The sequence below is a fragment of the Uranotaenia lowii genome, chromosome 1, assembly GCF_029784155.1.
Source record: "Uranotaenia lowii strain MFRU-FL chromosome 1, ASM2978415v1, whole genome shotgun sequence".
NCBI classification, from domain to species: Eukaryota; Metazoa; Arthropoda; class Insecta; order Diptera; family Culicidae; genus Uranotaenia; species Uranotaenia lowii.
Window position 1 is genome coordinate 201,450,454 of NC_073691.1, and position 11,917 is coordinate 201,462,370.

The window sequence follows — 11,917 nt, forward strand, 5'->3', positions numbered from 1 at the left end:
GGAAAAGAAATACGCTTCTAAACGAGACACGAAATATGTAACTAGGAGAGCAACATGAAAAAACGACGATACATAATTTGACACCGCAAAGTTTAGAAGTTTTGGTGCACTGTGGACTAGCAACTTCTGTGCTTTTATTCTGCCCAAAATCTATAGGGGCGTGAATGCGAACGCAAATGACGCAAACTTCATATCGGATGCGCACGTTGTTATAAACTACTGGCTAGGCGCGCGCTCTTGACACGAGTTGGCATTCGGCCAAATGTCCCACTCCGTCGAATCGACCTCGGAAACACGACCGAAAACCCACTGTCGCTTAGTGCTTACAGACCCCCGTCCGTTGATGCATACGTGTTAAGTGGTAACCGAAACTCGAAATAAAACTGACTGATGAGTATCGCGTAATGATCTTCGGAAAAATTGATCGCCTGTGTTCGGAAGTCGATTTGCACGCTTTCCTTAATAAATTTATCAAATGTTTCATACTCGCTTTGTAAATTTTAACTATCGACATCCCTTCTAGAACATGTTTTGACTAACATATTTACCAAATTATTACAAGCCAAAAATTTCATTAAAATTGATTTAGTTCACGGAAATGTTTACAGAAAAAGGCAAACGTCATCCGGTGAAAACATACAAGAGACTCAAACCGGTGGCAATAATTACATGCTAGCAGAAATTATTTAAGGTCCTTCTCCCAGCCTTAAGGGAGGAATAGGTGCTTTTTTGAAAGTGAGTTTTTTCGATCTAAAAACCTTTCCGAATTTTGACGTTCACTACTTTCTCCGCGGTTCGATTCGGTTCTTTTTGCCGAGATTTCCTGGCGTTTATCTATCGATATACCAACACTAATATCTTGCGCAATTTGTTCCTCTTTTCCGGATCACGCTCTCCGGCTCTACGACGAATACAACATGCCACGCTCAAAAACCAAATCCCGAGAGCATCCAGGTATGAGTAAACGTCAAAACTTTCCGAATTTACCGAACAGCCTCGCGGAAAATCCTGAGGGAAATGTTGGAACCGACGAAAACTATCCTTTTAACGAATTAACGATTACTCAACCCACGGCAATCGCCGCTCACACTTAACTCAACGATTCCAAAAAAGCAAGAAACCATTAAAATAGCAACGAAAAAACAACACAGCTGACAACCGTGAGATACAAAAAAAAACAGCAGACCAACCTTTAAAGAATGACAACCGAAAAAAGCACGACCGAAAATCTTGCGCAAACCGCACAACTGCTACCCGCGTTCTCAAAAATATCCGAAGATCCGCGACCGACGAGAGCACAACCGAAACTATCGGCAAATCGAGGCAACGCGAGCAGTAAATATAACTTTTCGAAGGCCACACGCATACAGCCAACATGCCTCTCGCTCGCAAACTTCGCAAACATATCTGAAACTGAACCCAAAAACGTCAAACTCACACAGTCATCCATCTCACATCATTCGCATTAAATGTATACGTACTGTGGGAGTGGGTGGGCGGAAAGGATAACGCGTTCACAGCTGTGTGTGTGAATATCTGTCCGTACGTAACGCGCGAGCACGCGAGAGAGAAGAGTTGAAAAGACATCAAACATTATTTCTCAGAGAATTGGATAACACGCTCGCAGCGTTGCCAGGTCTCCGGATTTCTCCGTAGATCTACGGATTTTAAGCATTTCTTCGAAGCTACGGATCGATGCTCGAAATCTTCAGATTTTCAGCATTTCCTACGGATTTTCTACAGATTATCGAAAAAAATCTAGGGATTCTGTAGATAAACGAAAATTCTACCAGACGACCAAAAAAAGATCAAGTTTCATTTAGCCAAAATCAGTACATTTTTCGCTTTTCGTCAAACCTACGGATTTCAGCGGTTTGCAATCTGGCCACGCTGGCTGAAAGATATCAAACGTGATTTCTCAGAGAATTGGATATTACACGCTCAGACTTCACCGATGGGATCAAAGCATTGATGCCATGTTATCAATTTATATAAAAAATTTATATTAAATTATTATTAAGTTTTATTTGTGACACTTTAATTATAGAGTTTGTTTCAGCCAGCTCCGAACAGCCGAGCGGCGATCTAATTGATGACAGATTTGAGCGGTAAATCGTGTTGTCGTGGCGGGCAGTTTGATCCGAAAAGCTCATAGAAATATTAGGTTTCGTCCAAAAAGCTATGATGGAGGAAAGGAATTTTTTCAAAGCTGTTGAGGAAAGTAGATCAGAGGAAAGGTAAGGGAATTTGCTCAGAAAGAAGGGCCCAGAAACGGCATGTGACGTGGTACGAGGCATTGAAGTGAAAAAAAATGGTGGGTCATATAGAAAGCGCTGAGAAAACAAGTTTCAAATTTGAAAAAAAGGCGTGAAATGAGTGCTATGCGAAGTTTTTGAAACAACTGAGGCAAAATAATGGAGGCAGTCCACTTGCTGAAAAGAAGTTTTCTCCCGTAGTGATAAAGGGTAGTGTAAGGGGGTTGGGAAAGAAGTAGGTAGAAGACCGCAATAAGTGAAAATTAAAAAAAAACCAGGTTTACTTTGATCTGAGCGGGAATCAGTCGAGGAAAAAGTGGTGTGGAAATAGCGTGGAAGGGAAGTGAAAAAGTAAAGAGAGTTCTTGGCTCAACAAGAGCCAATGGAAATCAATAGGGTGAAGAGTAGTGAAAAAAAAATACACGAAGGGGGAATGTGGAGGAATATTTAATAGGCTTAAATGATAAACAGGAAAGGGAAAAAGTGCCAAAAGACGGAGATTAGTATTTTGGAAACATGGTGGTATAGTTAAATCAGTTGCGATGTTCAAAAAAATTAACCAATTAGGCCACTTCTCGTAGAGAGGTATAAATATAAGTCCGAAGAAGATTCAAAGGTATATTATCAGGTAAAGTAGGTAGAGTTGTAATCAAGAGGTACGATATAAAGTCTTTTTAAAAATCAAAATTTTTCATATGCTTATATTAGAATGATCAATCATGTGCCAACCATCCTGGTTTATACACGGAGGCCGGAATACCTGTAGTAAATTTATGAAAAAATGTTAATTTTTATAAATTTCTAACTGGTTGTGGAGGTGATTCAAACATTCGTCCACATTAAACACAACACTGACACGATGTTCACACCTTCACAACACATAACACGAAGCCATGGTGCCGGGTGTGGCAAATCTGCATCAGAGGAACGCTCAATTGATAAAATAAATTTTGCAGATGGTTCATACCTGCGGTGAATCCGTGCACCCATGGTGGAATACCAACATACATACATACATTAATTCTAGAGCTTGTTTTTGATTAGGTTCAATCAGCCACTTGACTAGTTTTGAGAAAATCGCTGTTGAAGTTTTGAATCGCATTTTAAATTCCTGTTTTAAATATTGCTAAGGAAACTTGAAGTTAAAATTGCTGGAGAACATTCAGATGTACTGATTAAGAGTGTCAGTTCAGTGCTTACATGTGAAGTTGTACTTAAGTTTTCTTATTTTGTGCCAACGACATTTTGCCAATCGACAATTTTCATTCCCGAAACAGATTCCGATTGCTTATTACTATGCTAGGTAATTCAAAATTGATTGGAGAAGCATTAGAAACCATAATCCATTCAATTAGGACACGAAAGTTGCCGCCCAAGGGCATCCGGAATTGTTGCTTCATAGGATCCTATTTGGGGCTTCCCCAAAAAAATCAGGCCACTACCTGTGACGCCGATGACCGTTCGAAGAATGCGAAAGTTATCAATTGCTTCAATTTGTTTTGGTTGTATCTGTGTAGCCGATGATTAGGTTTGCATCAAACGCCACCATTCGCGGATGACACGACTACATTTCAGGCAACACTGTCAGAAACGGTGAGTCGACAAAAGGTCGACAAAGCTTCCCGCATTATGGCGCGCTCACATTCGTCCTTCATTCGATAGGCAATAGTGTAAGTGTTTAGTTAGTAGTGCTCGCTGCGCTGGGTGATTCTCGGATGATTCGGATTAACTTCTCCACAGTATCTGGGATGGAAACAGAATCCTGGCTTTTTGCACAGTCTAAAATAAAGTTATGTATACTCAACTAACAATAAATTAAGCCGTCCATTTCGATTAGATACGACTCAAACCACTCCTGTAGGCAGTTTTCTATGATTTTTTATATTTAACCGTAAAGTTCCATCAATTGCCAAAGCACTTTTCGCGACGATGCACAATCGACGCAAAAACCAACTCAACGAATTATTATCTTGTGACCTTTTGCATGCAAAAAGTCGAAAAAACCTATTTGCACTCGGAAATAAAAAAAATCTGAAACGTCTTAAATTATAATAATTTTGTTCAGTTATACATTGATCAAACGAAACCAAGTTTTTATCAAACACAGAAAGCATGTTTATCAATTGTTTCCAGCCAATAACTCAGTTTTGTTTAACGACCTAATCGAAACAAAGTTTAGAATTCATATGGAAAAAAAATAATTTTCATTACGGGAATGTACCTATAAACTAGTGAACCTTCATATAAGAGAAGCGACATCTGATCCCTCTTAAAATAAAATGTGTGGCAACATCGCCGAAATCTTGGACAAAAAAAATCCCCAGCACTGTTTTCTGGCTCAATGTTCAGAGCAAACGCACCAATAAGTGAGTACCTATAGAGTTGTTTTTGACATTTCTTACGCACACTTGCTGAGCGTGTACAGATGAGACGGGACAATTAACCTCAAAAACTCACAGTACAAAAAACGGGCAGCCGGCCGACGCACATGGTCGTTTTTGAGGTTGATTGTCCCAAAACTTAAAAGTGTTGGTGAAACAACCAGCATAATATCACGAACACTACCAGCGGCAAATAGGACTATACGCGGCCCGGTTTTGCTCATTTCAGCGAACCGGTTTTAGGATACACACTCTTTCGCGCACCGGGCGGTAGCATCCCGCTTAACAAAATAAATGCTTGGAATGCTTGAAAGAATGCTTGGATTCGAAGCATTCTTCAAGCATCCCTCCCATTGAATTCAAGCATTTAATGGCCCAACCGATTCTACTTGAAATGAATTTACCGATCCAGAATGACAGCTTACGCACACAAACGCATGTTTGGTTTGTTTACATTTTGTGTTAATGTATTAGTGCACACGGAAAAAACGCTTGTATGTATGTGTGTCAGCTCAAAAACGGAATTTCAGGAAGGTCTTTAACCGGAATAAAGAAAAAAAAAATGTTTAACTTTATATTATATTAAATTTATTTCCAATTCATTCATTCATTATAAAAACAAGCCACTCAACAAAGAATAATAATAAAAACACTCCTTCGGAAGCTTATAATTTAACTCGGCATGCCTGGCCTCATGGGACCACGAATAAACTGCTGCAGTTGATTTCGCTGGCCGCGGGTCCTGGCTTCCCCGATGGTCGTTGCTGGAGTTGGCAACTGAGCTGAGGTCCCGTTCCCTTTCCACTGCCCGCGCCAACCCATTTTTACGCCGTTTCTCCTTTTCTTCTCGCGTTTCTTTTCGGCGGCTGCTTCCTTCCGTTCCCGTTCCTTCTCCCGAGCCAGTTCTTCTTGTTTGATTTTCTTAGAAAATTTTTTCTTCGTCGCGGTACCGCTACTGCTTTGGGAAGTCTCCCAAGGGAACTATTCTCGAGCCGGTGCTTCTGGAATTCTTGCTAGATGATTTTAACATCGGAGTTGTTACTGTTCATGCCTGTGAATCTGAATTTGACGTTTCCTTTGTAGGCGACGAACTCCCAGAAGAGTTGCTGGAGACGATGGCCTTCTTACTAATTATCTTATATAATTATTTTGAAATTTAGCATTGCACTGAGAAAACTTTTGAAGAAAATCTTAATTATAAATCAATACGGACCTAGTAAATTTTCGGAGTCGTCAGTTTTTTCGCTAAAAGGGCCTGGGGGTTGTTGGCAGTTATTCGACGGGTTAGCTGCTATCCGTAACGTGACGTCAAAGTCTACATCCTGGTTGAACATGCCGTACAGCAGCAGCAAGGCTTCGACGACCAGCAAATCGGGTCCGATGGACGGATGCAGCAAGAACTTTCGAGCAGGATGTTTGCTTCGCTTTACTTCGTCATCATATCTATAGGACACCGCTTTTGAGTTTCCCTTCCGATGTTTCCAATTCCGTGTCACCCGTTTGCTGGATTGTGATTAAAAACTTATTGAATTGTAGGACGACTTGACTGAATAAAATAAGTTCAGATAAAAATATATTTTCGAGTTAAGCTCGATTTTGCTTTCAAAACACCGGGCACTTATATTTCCTAACACATGGACCCGAAAAACAATATTCAACAAACTAAACATTTCAATTAAAATTCAACTTTATTTGTTTATTATATTTATATTAAAATACATACTTTTCTAAAAAATCTTCAACTTCTTTTTCTATCCAACGTGCTGGCTGAAATAGTTGCTGCTCCGAATGACTGGGTTAGTTGCAAACTTATTGGGAGACCTCGTTTCGAAAGCCGAATCGGTAGGGAAGAAAAAAGTCCAAAACAATATAAAATACAAAATAAATAACTCACCATCAGAACCAGCATTTGCACTTTCTCGTTCAATTCCCTACCAGAAAAAAATTAACGAAATTGCGAATTCAACTGGTTATTAAAAAAAAAGTCCATCCTCAATTTTAATCTCATACAAATTTTAACATTTACACTCTGCGACGTCGTTTGTTTAATTCTGCTTAAAACGGTAAAATTTTTTCAGTGCATGTTTGCTCTCGCCCCTTTCTATAGTGAGCAAATTTGCAGATTTTGTCGGTCCCGACGGCAACGGCCCTATTTTGCTCACCTTCATACTAACCCCCGGTGCGGTATGGAAGTGATTAAACTCGTGAGCATTTTCACTTTACTCGCGATTGCTGCGGATGCCCTCAAGCTCTAAAGTGAACGCTCCTTCAATCCAACAAAACAACATTGAACTCGATGCCCGAAGGATCGCGATAAACGGTATGAATGACTTGAATTTCGTTAATAATTAGTTAGTTTTCTAACTAGAAACACGATTCACCAAAGCATTGAAATAAATTGCACCTAATCATAAATTCATATGACCAGCTAAAAAAATTATCTGTTTGAACTATAACAACAATCACAATACCTTCCTTGGTTGAGTTTTCAATAAGAAAGGTAAAAGCTCTGGGACAAAATGCTTGGATCGATTGGAATCGATTTTGACAGTTCTTTTGCTCGATTGGAATTTTGTGTTTCAGATGTCACTTCTCTTATATACAGGTTCACTACACTGCAAAAAATCTACATATTTGGAATATGTGTTAGCCTTATAGATTTTTGCAATTTGACTCCCATTTGGAAAATACGTGCCCAAACATATAGAATTCAAGATTATAACATTTATATGCGTCACATAAAAGTTATAACCCCACACATAAATATTATGAGCATTCTTTTGCATTGTACTAAAACATTTGCCTACTTTAAGGCGTTTAAATTCTTGCTTACTCAAAGGTGATTTTTATGTTCGAATTCGTTTTTCGGATGAAAATATAAATTGATTGTTGCACATTCCTGTAGGAATAAATATTTATTTTGGATTCCGGCATGTTAATTCCATATAACAATGAATTTCGTTATTCCTCGTCCGTACATTTGTCTCGCGTTCTTATTTCACGGAAACTGAGTCCGATCCTCATCAATCTCCAGTAGTTTTTTTCGGGAGTTTTCTAAAAGAAAATATGTGTTACAAACCTAAATTCGATCAAATGAACTATTCTGGACTCTGGACTCACCTTCTGAATTTGATGTGTAAACGTTTGCCGGTCTAGGTCTCCAAAATCAATGAAGGGTCAACCATCCTGCACTGAGTATAACCGGTGCCCAGAGGCAAGTCAATAGCTGGAACCCGGATGCGAATGGTATCGAACGAGGACCATTTCCGGGCAACCAATTTCTGTGACGAACAAATTTCAGCATCTCAGTCAGAGTTTTCTACGGGGGAGAAAAGAATGGATCAATGAAGATTCACTTCTATAATTTGTATAAACCATTACTCACCTAATTAGTTGACAGTACGCCAACTTTTTCTCCAAGTCAACCATTTTGAAAACATGAGAATTTTTTTCAAAGACTAAAATCATATAATTTATGTGTCAATATCATATAAACTTCATATTTGGAACATAAATTTTATGTGTGACATATGATAATCATATGAATCATATAAAATCTAAGCGTAGAACAATTTTGAAGATGTATGTGTGGGGAAATATACATCCTAAGTGTGGATTTTTTGCAGTGTACTATAAACCTATATACTAGTGAACCTACATATAAGAGAAGCGACGTCTGAAACACAAAATTCCAATCGATACAAAAGAACTGTCAAAATCGATTCCAATCGATCCGAGCATTTGTCGCAGATCTTTTACCTTTCTTATTGAAAACTCAACCAAGGAAGGTATTGTGATTGTTGTCATTATTGTGGTCATATGAATTTATGATTAGGTGCATTTTTTTTCAATGCTTTGGTGAATCGTGTTCCTAGTTAGAAAACTATCTGATTGTTAACAAAATTCAAGTCATTCATACCGTTTATCGCAATCCTTTGGGCATCGAGTTCAATGTTGTTTTGTATGATTGAAGGAGCGTTCACTTTAGAGCTTGAACATTGAGCCAGATAACAGTGCTGAGGATTTGGCGATGTTCAAGATTTTGGCGATGTTGCCACATACTTTATTTTAAAAGGGATCAGATGTCGCTTCTCTTATATGAAGGTTCACTACTATATACCTGTAAACTCATTGGGTAAGAAACCTCACATTTATTAGCACAAAAAAACTAAGCACAGCATGAAGTCCAAAGTATTGTTAAACAAAATGTTTCAGGGCGCCGTTTTAGGATAAAACTTGATAATTAAAATTTTGAACTTTATTAGTTGACGTCCGGAAGATATCTGGCTAACTCTTCAATTTATAAACGTGCCTCCTGTCTAGCTATAAAACCTGTACTATGTCATCCTAACTCCTAAAATATCAAGATGTTTTGCACTTATGAGCAAAAACGAGAAAAAATAAATTGAACGACAGATAACGCAAAAGGATTGCAAACTAAACCTCATCAAATATTTTAAATATTACAGGAAAAAAACTCTCCTGGTTGCACTGGTTCAGCGTTTGAAGAATTCTCTCTCACTCTGATTTGTGCTCATAATCGGCGAATGTGCGGGCGGGAGATTTTATCCGCACTCACACAAGCAACTAGCTCGACCCACTGATAAAAAGCCCATAGTGTAACATTTGAGTTTGACGTAAAAAGTGTGATAAATATTCGAACTATGTGAATTGTGTTCCCTCGTTTGTTTCTTTTTGAACAACATGATTTTATTGTGTTAATTTCAACGTTAGATTACATGTATTAATCGAAATCGTAAAATGACATCTTTCAAACAATTACCGTGAATCAAGTGAATCGGGACAATTTTTAGACATTTTATCTACTTCAACGCTATAAATCAATGAACTTGTAGGCCATCAAAGGAAGAAGAAAAAACGGTTTAAGCGTGCAGACGTCATGTTGCTAAGAATCGGAATTCTAATTTATAAAGTTAAATTATACGTGCAATACAAAAGATCAACAAATCAATTGAAATTTGAAAGAACAATTAAATACCGGCTATGCCTATACAAACAAAAATCCAGTCCACCCAGGGCTGAAAAAAGCGAAAATTCATCAAATGAAAATCACAACAAGATCACAAATGAAGAAATCACAAAAGGACACCAAGACGGCGGCAAATAATACTTCAGATGGAAATACCAACCAGATTACTACTACTCCCAATACTTTAGGTAATGTAGGAATGGAATATTTGCCAACTAATTATGTTTATTTGGAGGCTATCGACCCGGAAATAAAAATACCACAACGCGAAATAGACGTAGGGAAAATGCTGCAAAGTAAAGGATACACAGAATTCCTGAATATAAGAAAACTGGGAAAGTTTCGGTACAAGGTGGAACCGGACAGCCAAGCAGCAAAAATGAGATACCCACCACACCACAAAGTAGAAACACCATAATTTTCGTTAATGGTGTACCGATTGACTTTGGAGAGCAGGAATTATTGAAAAATACGACAACAGAATCACCCATCATCAAGGTAGAGAGACTGAAGAGGAAATCACAAAAAGATCTTGAGAATACTGAAAATATTAAAACAACAGTGGCAGGAGATCAAATACCCAGAATGGTCAAAATTGTTGGCTGTCCATTTCGTTGCGAGCTCCACATTTTCCCCCTACGGCAATGTAAAAACTACCGGTGAGATGCAGAATATGCAGCGGAAGACACCACGAGGAATCCTGTCAAAACGCGAATAAATGGGTCAATTGTAAAGAAGGAGAACAGAAATCTTACAGAAAATGAAAACGAGACAGCCGAAGAAGAATTCCCAAAATCAACGAACAGGTTCCAGGACTCACCGGTAGATGAGGAAATTCAAGAAATCATGTACGAAAGGAAATCTCCACTATAAAGGGTGATACGGTCAAAATTTGGTCAATATCAACTTGACGTATTTCTTTCAATTTTGCATTTAAAAAACGTGAACACCCCTCATTTTGAAGGTGTGTGTGTGTAGAATGTTGCTCCTATTTTGATTATGGAATTCACTCTTCAGTTGTCAAAATGCCGTCCAAGGAAGAAGAGCAGCGTATCAAAATTTTGCTCGCGCATCGCCAAAATCCGAGCTACTCGCACGCAAAGCTGGCAAAATTGCTAAAAGTTGCCAAATCAACCGTTACAAATGTAATTAAAGTGTTTGGGGAACGTTTGTTGACAGCCAGGAAATCTGGATCGGGGGGAAATCGAAAACCGGAAGCCGCTGAGACGGCAAAGAGAGTTGCCGGTAGTTTCAAGCGAAACCCTAACCTCTCTCTCCGAGATGCCGCAAATAAGCTGGGTGTATCGTCTACAACCATGCATCGAGCCAAAAAACGAGCCGGACTATCGACTTACAAGAAGATGGTGACTCCAAATCGCGATGATAAAAAAAATACGACGGCCAAAGCGCGATCCCGGAGGCTGTACACGACGATGCTGACGAAGTTTGACTGCGTGGTGATGGACGACGAAACCTACGTCAAAGCCGACTACAAGCAGCTTCCGGGACAGGAGTTTTATACGGCAAAAGGACGAAGAAAGGTGGCAGATATTTTCAAGCACATCAAACTGCCAAAGTTAGCGAAGAAATATCTGGTTTGGCAAGCCATCTGTACCTGTGGCTTGAAAAGCAGCATTTTCATAGCTTCCTGAACTGTCAACCAAGAAATTTACGTGAAAGTGTTTGAATAAACGTCTGCTGCCTTTCCTGAAGAAACACGGTTGTTCCGTACTGTTTTGGCCGGATTTGGCATCTTGCCATTACGGTAAAAAGGCCATGGAGTGGCACGCGGCCAACAACGTGCAGGTGGTTCCCAAGGACAAGAACCCTCCCAACACGCCAGAGCCCCGCCCAATTGAGAAATACTGGGCTTTTGTCAAGCGGAACCTAAAGAAGACCAAAAAAACTGCTAAGGACGAGCAGCAGTTCAAGGCAAATTGGCTTTCTGCGGCGAAGAAGGTGGACAAGGTGGCTGTACAAAATCTGATGGCAGGGGTTAAGCGTAAGGTCCGGCAATTCGGATTTGGAAAAGCGGAAGCCTAACTGAATATTTTTCCTGATTTTATTTTGTTGTTCGTTGTTCGTTGCTTGTGTTTTTTGTAGTCACGGGCTCGCAAGGCCCGCAGCTAACCCCACTATCTCGCAGGAGGACCGTCGTGATGTTGCTGTTTTGGGTCCCGAACACCACCAGAACGTTGCTGCATATTTTTTCTAAAAAAGAAATTAAATTTGATTTTTTAAATAAACGATTTCACCGATTTACACGCGTTTTCCCTTGACCAAATTTTGAC

General features: G+C 39.3%; 1 protein-coding gene across 2 annotated transcripts in view; it reads right to left on the bottom strand.

Moving 5' to 3' along the window:
* LOC129744159 (elongation of very long chain fatty acids protein AAEL008004-like) overlaps positions 1–11,917 on the bottom strand; it is a 558,472-nt gene that overhangs the window by 365,221 nt on the left and 181,334 nt on the right. The window lies entirely within an intron of this gene.